We start from the raw sequence: 8,871 nt of genomic DNA on the forward strand, positions 1-8,871 counted from the left end.
TTCGAATTTTTCTTTGCTCCAGCCCTCTTTTCAAATTTCCTGCTGGGTCTTGAGTAGGAAGCTTCTTTCTCTATTCTCCCTCTCATGGGATGGACTCTCATGCCAAAATCTCATCAGTTCTCTTCTCTACCTATATTTCCCTCCCATTTCACTCTCATTCTTTCAAAATGTTCAAGATTTTTGAATGAGATTCAACCTACCTTCTTCTTTCTCTATTTTGGGCGCTTCTCCTTCAAATCTCGCCACTTCGTCTCTCATCTGAGATTCTCTCACGATCTGAAATCATTTCATTAAGGAAGACAAGACAATCAATGTTCTAAGTGAGCCATGAATGATGCAAGGTGTTTGCAGCTTAGAAGGAGCTACTTCCTCATCTCCACTCTTCTCCTCTCCCCTCTTCATATTTTGTCACCTACCTAAACCTCTTTCGAAACCCTAACACCCCTCCCCCCCTCCTTCCCAAACCCTAACACCATGCCGCCCCACGCTCCCTCCCGTCCTGGCTCCCCCATCCCTTGCTCCTCCTCCCAACGCACACCCTACTCCTTCTCCCTCAAATTCCACCTTCCATCCTCCTACTCCTTCTCCCTCAAACTCCACCTTCCGTCCTCCTCCTGGACGAGATTCTTTGAGAAAGGATCAAAGAAGATTGACTTTCAGGCATTACAGTTGATGATGCATGAGAATCAATCTTTCTTTTGCCCATCTCTCAATACTAGTTACTTTCCCTGCTGCAATCTCTAAGGGTGCATGGTTTTGAACCATTTGTGAAGGTTTGGGTCCGGTCGATCTAGATAGCTTATATGGAGGTTCAGGTGAGATAATCTTTGGAATGATGCAACTGAGTGATTATGACGATATTTGTTTGTTAATGATGTAACTTTGAAGAGACAGTTAGTTCATAGTTCATTTTGTGTAGTTGTGTTGTTTTGTTTTATTTCATGGTTTGAAAACGTTGAAAATTTTATTTGTTTTGTAAGAAATTCCCTGAGAAATGAGTCTTTTTCACTCTTACTATCAATGGTTTTCTACAGAATATTACTTGAAATAGATTTTGAGATGTTTGGGAGCATATAATTTGTTTTGAAGAAAGAACCATCAACTTCATCAATCCTGGAACACATTTGGGACCATTGGGAGGGACAAGTTTGATCACATTTTTCTTTCAAAGAATCTTGCTCCAAGAATTAGGTACTGTTCATTCATGTAGTTTTAGAATGTTTTTAGTTTTCAACTCAAATCAGGGTCTATCAGAGCAACTTAAATGTAGATTCAGGTGAGAAAACCTTTAGAATAATGCAAGACATTGAAAATAATAAGATTTTATGATGCAACTTTGAAGTAATTTTAGTTTGTTTTGGTAATTTTGTTGTTTTCTTTTAATACATGATTTAAAGAGGAAGAAAGATTTTTTATTTTAAAAGATACATTCTTACTATTGAGTTTTTTTACAGAAGATGGTTAGAAACACATTTGGAGTTGTTTGGAAGCATATAATTAGTATTGGAGAAAAATCCATCAATTTCAGCATCCTAGATTACAAGAGGGACCATTGAGGAGGACAAGTTTGATCATTTTTCTTCAAAGATTCCTGTGAGGTATTGTTCATTCACATCGTTTAACAGTGTTTGCTGATAAGTAAATGTTTTTTTGAATTTATAGATTTAGATTTTTCATGCAATTGGGGTTTTCATTTTTGCTTGGTTTGATACTTTTCTGAAACATGTCATGTTTGTATATTATTTATTGATGTCAATGTTATATTATATTAGGTGGAAAGTGCATGAAATCATGCAAGTTGCTCGGAATTAAAAAAAGGTGGATATCCATTTTCAAATAGATGCAGAGAATGCACCATTTTTAAAGAGAAATGAATCCTCCTTATTAGCAAGTGAAAGTGATTTAGTAGCTCTTCGAAATCAAGGAAAAGCACATATGGATTTGTGGTTAGAAGGAAAAATATATCCAGTAGATCCACAAACTTGTCAGACTCCTCAATTCCATGGATTGACCAGCTTAATAAAGTTTCTATGTAAGGGTGAGAATGGTTCATTAGGATATTGTTGAAGGTTGATTGGTCATGGAGCAAGTAGCCTTCACAGGCAATATCAATCTTTGCTTAGTGAAAGAGACAAAAGGATCACAATGTTGGAGGTTTGGAATCAACATTTGGTATCATCTATGCAAGCTACAAGTGTTCAAATGTCTGCATATGATGGCATAGAGAAGAAAAATCAAGAATTATAGGTAAAGGTTCAAACATTAGATGCTCAATTGGGAGAGAGCACTATAAATGCAATTCACTTACAGATGCAAAACACAGCTTTGAAGGATGAGATCAAGACATTAGAGAAAACATTATCATTCATGAAGGATACTCCAATGGGTCCAAGACTATGTAAGAGGAAATTGTGTCCAATGGATGAAATATCCAAGAAAAGTGGTCATTGGAAGCGTCGAGTGAGAGCTTGTAGGAGTGTTTCAAAACTCATGTCTATCCATGATGAACACTATGGTGCTATGGGTGAAGTGTTTACAAAAAAAATGTTGGAGTCTGTTATACAACATCCAAAATTCAAAAGTCTAAAATTAGAGATAACATCTGAGTCAATGAACAAAGTTGTGGAGCATTTCAATGCAACTAGTGCACAGGGAGTTTGTGATACTACAGGGATAAGTACAAGGGCATATCAGCTCATATTTAAGAGCTTAAAAACAGCATATCTTCCTATGGGAGCAAAAGTTAAAGTCCCACTTCCTTAACTGACTGATGTTGATAAGGCCAGGCATGCACTCAATTTGGGCATACTTGATTTAGTCGGTGAGCCCTAGCATGTATGTAGTACACTAACTTTGAAAAAAAAGGTTGGAGAGACTAAAGAATTGGAATTGATGGTCAATGATAACTTTGTGATGGATGTTCAAAGAGTTCTGCAAGCCATGGTAAAGTTTTATGATATGCCTATGGAAGACGCAATGGTACTCTGAAGATTGTACTAAAGCTTGATGAAAGTGAGGTGGTCAAAGGTCAAAAATTGGAAAGAGTTAGTTTGACAATGATGAATAGAATACTGGACCTTGAAGTTGAGCTTGATGATGCAAGACAGTTCAGTGTGCAATCAGAACATGAGATTTGGTGGTTGGCTGCCTTTGAGGTATGATGGAAATTTGTATTTTAATGCAATAATAACAAAAGACTTAGAATATTTTGAAATAACATGTGAGATTTTTTTGCAGGTGCTGAAAGAGTCACATTCAATTTTGAAGTGGTTTTTTGACCAAACCGATATCCCAAGTGTGATCAAAGGTCATAACAATGGTGAGCTACTTGAAGTTGAGGGCTATGGATCATACTGTGTAGAATGGCATCTAGCTGTTGACCTCAAGACTATTAAATGTATGTTTAATGTGGCACATCGAGCAAATACAAGCCATCCTTGTCCACTGTGCATGCAAACGAGAGTACCTGCAAAGGGTGGTAAAAAGAATCAAAAGCATTGGGCCTTTGAACTTGCAGAGATAGATCAAACTAAGGCACCAGATAGGGATGCTCCAGGAAAAAATCCATCATGGAGCCCAATTCTTGAAATTCCTCTTGAGCGAGTACACATTTGTGCGCTCCATGCTATTGTGAGAATAATTTGAAAAGTTGGTGCATCTATACATCATTGATGCATATAACTTGAAGCCCCAACGAGAGAGTGAGAGGATGATTGCAACACTCTGGGCAAGTAAAGATTACAAAAGATGAGAAAAGATATGGAAAAAGAGGCAATGTTCCTTGTAAGCCAAGGTTTGGTGGTGTCAAGGCTTTAAAATTCCTTTCTGCAAAGAAGAAGAATGACAAGCTCAAACGTGCTAATGAGTTTGATGTATGGAGAAAGTTACACAATGCCTGTTGTCAACGAGGGGGGAAGGGACAAAAAAGATTGGAAAAGGCACGAGTGTGGTTAGCTCTTGATAGCTTAGTACCTTTACTACAAAAGAAAAGATTCGAAGAAGATGATGCATAGTGTTCCATCAATGTTGTGAATGACTTTAGCCGGAATATGGAGATAGCTTGGGGAAAGAATCATTTCACACAGTACATGGTAATCTCTAACTTGGACATTGAGATGTGGATATTGAATGGTCCTATATTTACTAATTTGTTTTTCTATTTAGTAGCACATATTATATGCTCATGCACCATACATGGCATGGAATTATGGAAGCATCGGAGTGTGGTCTACTTAGGGCATGGAAAGATCGCATTGGCAAGAATGTTGTGCATATAATAGAGCGATCCAACACAGGGGTGGTAGAACTAAGTCAAGCCCAATGGTTCAATCGGTTCAATGGTGGTACAGGCGTATTGAAATAAGAGCAGCTCTGCAACACTAGCATTCAAAGAGTCCTTAGTGTTCCATGCAGTGCAAGATGTTAACGCAGAATGTTGAAGAAGAATATACAACTCATAGAATGCAAGACAGAATCATGCAAGTTAGCGTGCAACCCATCATAAGACAAGGGCGCATATGGGTGGAGACAGATGAAAATGATGGTGTAGACTCTTCCAATGTGGATGCCCATGCATAAGTTTCAGAATTTATTTGTAATTTTAGTTATGTGATTTGTAGTAAAGCCAACGTATAATGGACGTGAGTTGCAGTATAAATGAGAAATTTTGTGTTATGGGATGTTAATTATAAGGATTTAGCTCAAGGTTGCACTAATTTTACTTTTTTAAGGGTTTTTATTGAAACAAGTATTTTTAAAAAATTAGGGTTTTTGTCCCTATATAAGAGAATGCACCCTCATTTTCATTTCACTGTTTAAAGAGCTCTCCACTCCCACACCACCTCCCACTTGCCCCTAAGATTTCCACCCTATCTCTTGCACCCTCACCCTTTCTCTTGCACACTCTCTCCATCCCCCATGGTCCAGGTCCAAGATCAAGGCACCACGGAGACTGGCATAGCCAGACCCACCTCCAGACTCAGAGACAAAGACTGATAGCCCCCCCCTCTCCCCTCGATGATCCCCGTTGAAGGGAGAAACTGCCAAACAAGGAGCAAGAGGGATAGAGGAAGGCACAAGAGCACGGACAGAGGAAGGCACAAGAAGATCCTCTGATAGAGACAGATGACTCGGAGAGCACAGAGGAGGAGCGTGTGGAAGAGGAACAACGAAGGACAGAGTAGAGGACCAAGAGAAGAACAGACAATCAGGGTCCACGCCAATGGGGGAGAGGTGCCCAAGCCTCAAGTGCAGGTCAAAGAGGCCCTCAACATCTAGGAAGAGGCCCTCCACATCAAGGGCAAGGAGGCCCTCCTCCAGTGAGGCAGTACAGATTCAAGCCAGGGACAGTGGCACTATGGGAGATCAGAAAGTTTTAGAAGTCCATTGATCTGTTGATCCCAATGGCCAGCTTCGCAAGGGTGGCACGCGAGGTCATGCAGGACCTCAACCTTAGCGCAATGTCTCGGTTTTATAGGCACGGAGTTGTGGAGGCTCCCTTGCGTATTTCTAGAGACGCCTTGCTTGCACTATAGCATGCATCTGAGGCCTACCTACTAGTAGACCTCATGGATGACACCTAGCTGGCTGCCATCCATAGGAAAAGGGTCACGATGATCGCTGCAGACATGCAATTTATTATAGGTATTAGGAAGCCCAAGGGCACTTAGTGATTTTGTATGCTCCACCTTGTACTTTGCCTATGGGCATCTATCTTGTACTCTGCCTATGGGCATCTACCTTGTACTCTGCCTACAGGCATCAATATAATAAAATGTCTTTTCTAGAATTGTCTTTGCATGTGCAATCTTAAATTTATTTTCAATGTATCTGCAATCTCTTAATTTACTTACATGCACTCTTAATGTATACAAAAGCAAAATGAAATAATAAACATAAAATCTTAATAGAACATGCAAAAGGAAATAATACTCAATTTTACTTAACATAGAAAAGGAAACAATGTTTTGTAGATGGGAAGAGAAAATTATTTGAAAATGGTATTCTTTATTTACATTGAGTAGTATCACAAAGATCATCAAAGCTTGAATGCCTAAGCTACTCAAGTCTACGCTTCTTCCTACTTGGCTCAGATCCCTTTCTGAAGCAGAGAGGGATGCACAATTTCATTCTCTATAGCCAAGGGATCCGTAATGCCAGCTAGCCCTGCAATAGCTATAATACTATGAAGCGGACTAGATCATGTGTCTGAGAACAAACATAAAGCTACACTATGCCTAATCAGAACAACATGATCGGCAGTAGGACGGATGGGTCTCATCTTCACCATCCGACTGAGGACCCTAAACTTCATGATGTTTATCTTTCCATTTGGCGATAATTGTCGATGGAACACCAAAATGTGTTGAGCCACTCTGTTGATGTAGTGGCTGATCGACGCCATCCCCCCACCAGAAGACCCTCTGGTTCCACCCTTGCATCTGGCATACTCAACCCATAAAATATCCTGCAACCAACATATTACATCAAAATCCAAAGATTATATAAATTAATAAAATATCATTTTTCAAGAATTAATAAGGGTTTTTTTCCAAGTAAAAATCATATTTTTAAGAAATCTTATTTGGGAGGCCATTGGGACCCTAGCAACCATGCCCATAAATTTTATGCCCAAAAAACGCTTGCAAACTCAAAATTCGACATCATGCAGAAACTGGGCTCTGGTCACATGATGTTGGATTTTGGGCTTGCAAGGGTTTTTGGGCATAAAATTTATGGGCATGGTTGCTAGGGTCCCAGTGGCCTCCCAAAAAATATTTCTTAAAGATATGATTTTAATATGTGAAAAAACCATAACCCTATTCACACAAATGGAATGGGAGGGGCAAGTGGCAGGGCAAGTGTGATAGTGGTAGGATGTCCTAGTTTCAAAATCATAACATTTGGTTGGGTTTTGTAACCTAAACCCTCAATCTTATTTTTCATTAGAAACAGGGCTCTGGTCGCATGATGTTGGATTTAGGGTTTACAGCTGGGATTTTGGCTTGAAAATGATGGACATGGTTTCTAGGTGTTAGAGGCCTCCCAAATTTGATTTAGGGAATGAAAAATAAGATGTGGATGTCTTGGGTTTAAAAGTCATAAAATTTTATTGGGTTTTCTACTCTAAACCCTAAACCCTATTTTTTATTCCCTCCCAGTTGAAGAAAAAGCAATGATTTTTGTTCCTGAAATGGAACCTAGAATTATACTGATGATTTTGAATCACATGATGAAGCTGGCAAAGCTACATACCTTTTCTGCCTCATCGCGGAGTGCATCAGCTACAGTGTCCAACTGGACTCCCTTTTGTGGTTGATCTTGAACTTCATGTTGGCCTGAGGTGCCAGCTTCTTCATCTTTGTCCTCGAACAATTCCCTCTTCAAATTCATGAACTGCTCACCAGACATGTCGTACTCTGGTGCGGCATCCTTGATTGCCTTTTGTGTTAGTTGGATTGCCTCCAGATCGATGAGGCTCGAGTCATCAAAGAATGCAATCTCATCGATTGCTGGATTCACTGGAGCATCAAAGTCAATGATATCATCAAAAGTGTCATTTGAGAACTAACAAAGCACCTCGTCCTCTCGGAGACCAGTTTCTTCCATCACTTCCAATAGGGTAAGGTATTCCTCACCCTCAATCCTGATTGGATCAACCGAAGCAAGGTGTGGCTTGCTTGTTGCTCATCTGGATTATAGGTAGAGGATGGATATTCACGAGTCGGATATGAAGATAATATGACCTGGCTTTCAACTTGCTCCTTGGCTAGGCTAATAGTATGCTCCTTAGGCTCCAAGTCTAGGTTTAGGTCATCTCCTCCACCACTTGTTGATGGACTTGCTCCACCACTTGTGGATGCAGGACCCTTGGGCTGCTCACCAACATCCTCATCAAACTTGCTAGTCGCAAGGAGAACAGTAAGGGCTGCATCTCTCTCGATCAAATGAATTGGGGAAGATGAATCATCCTCGATGGGAATAGCATACTCACGGAGAGAGAGAGGGACATTATCCATGGCCCTACCTCTAGTGTCTTCTTAAAGTTAGCACTTTGGTCAAAAGAGCTCAAAATATCCAATGAAACCCATTGGTGAGGGGAGTTAGCAATCGCGACAAATTGCCCATGGATAAGTCTATCAAAAAATTGAAGAGAGTGATTATTAGCAGGAAGGAGAGCTCTCAAGTGTGACTCAAGATGGAATGTTTTGCAAAAGATAAGATAAACCTGATTTGCAGAGGCATAGGAATCAATGGATGAAATCCACTAGTCAAAAGCCTCTCTAGGGGAAGCCATGAGTGTAGGAGGATGCTCGAGAAGACGAAAGAGGATTTTGTGGAATGCAAGGATACTCAAGAGTGGGAAACTGAAAATGTGGAAATGACCTTAGAAGAGCCTTAGAAGTGTACTTTATAAATGGACATTGGCCTTAAAAATGCTCTTAATTACAATATTTTTATATTTATTGTCTTTGGAAAGTCTCTCTCTCTCTCTCTCTCTCTCTCTCTCTCTCTCTCTCTCTCCTTAGCTATCTCCCTCTCCTCTCTCTCACTCTCTCCCTCCCTCTCTCTCTCTCTCTCTCATAGACCCACAAGGTCTTCTGAGGATGTTAATATATCTTTCTTTCTTTCCCTTCCTTTGTGTCCCTCATTGCTCTCTCTCTCTCTCTCTCTCTCTCTCTCTCTCTCTCTCTCTCTCTCTCTCTCTCTCTCTCTCTCTCTCTATCTCTTTTCCTCCCTTTGTCTCCCTATTTGCTCTCTCTCTCTCTCTCTCTCTCTCTCTCTCTCTTTGACACCCGATGATCATCTTGTTGCCAGGTTGCCCTTAGCTATCTATGTCATGGACATTGATTTTACATATACACTCTTTGT

This window comes from Dipteris shenzhenensis, chromosome 22 (assembly GCF_047967505.1).
Source record: "Dipteris shenzhenensis isolate YYH24624 ecotype China chromosome 22, Dip_SZ_1.0, whole genome shotgun sequence".
Lineage (NCBI taxonomy): Eukaryota > Viridiplantae > Streptophyta > Polypodiopsida > Gleicheniales > Dipteridaceae > Dipteris > Dipteris shenzhenensis.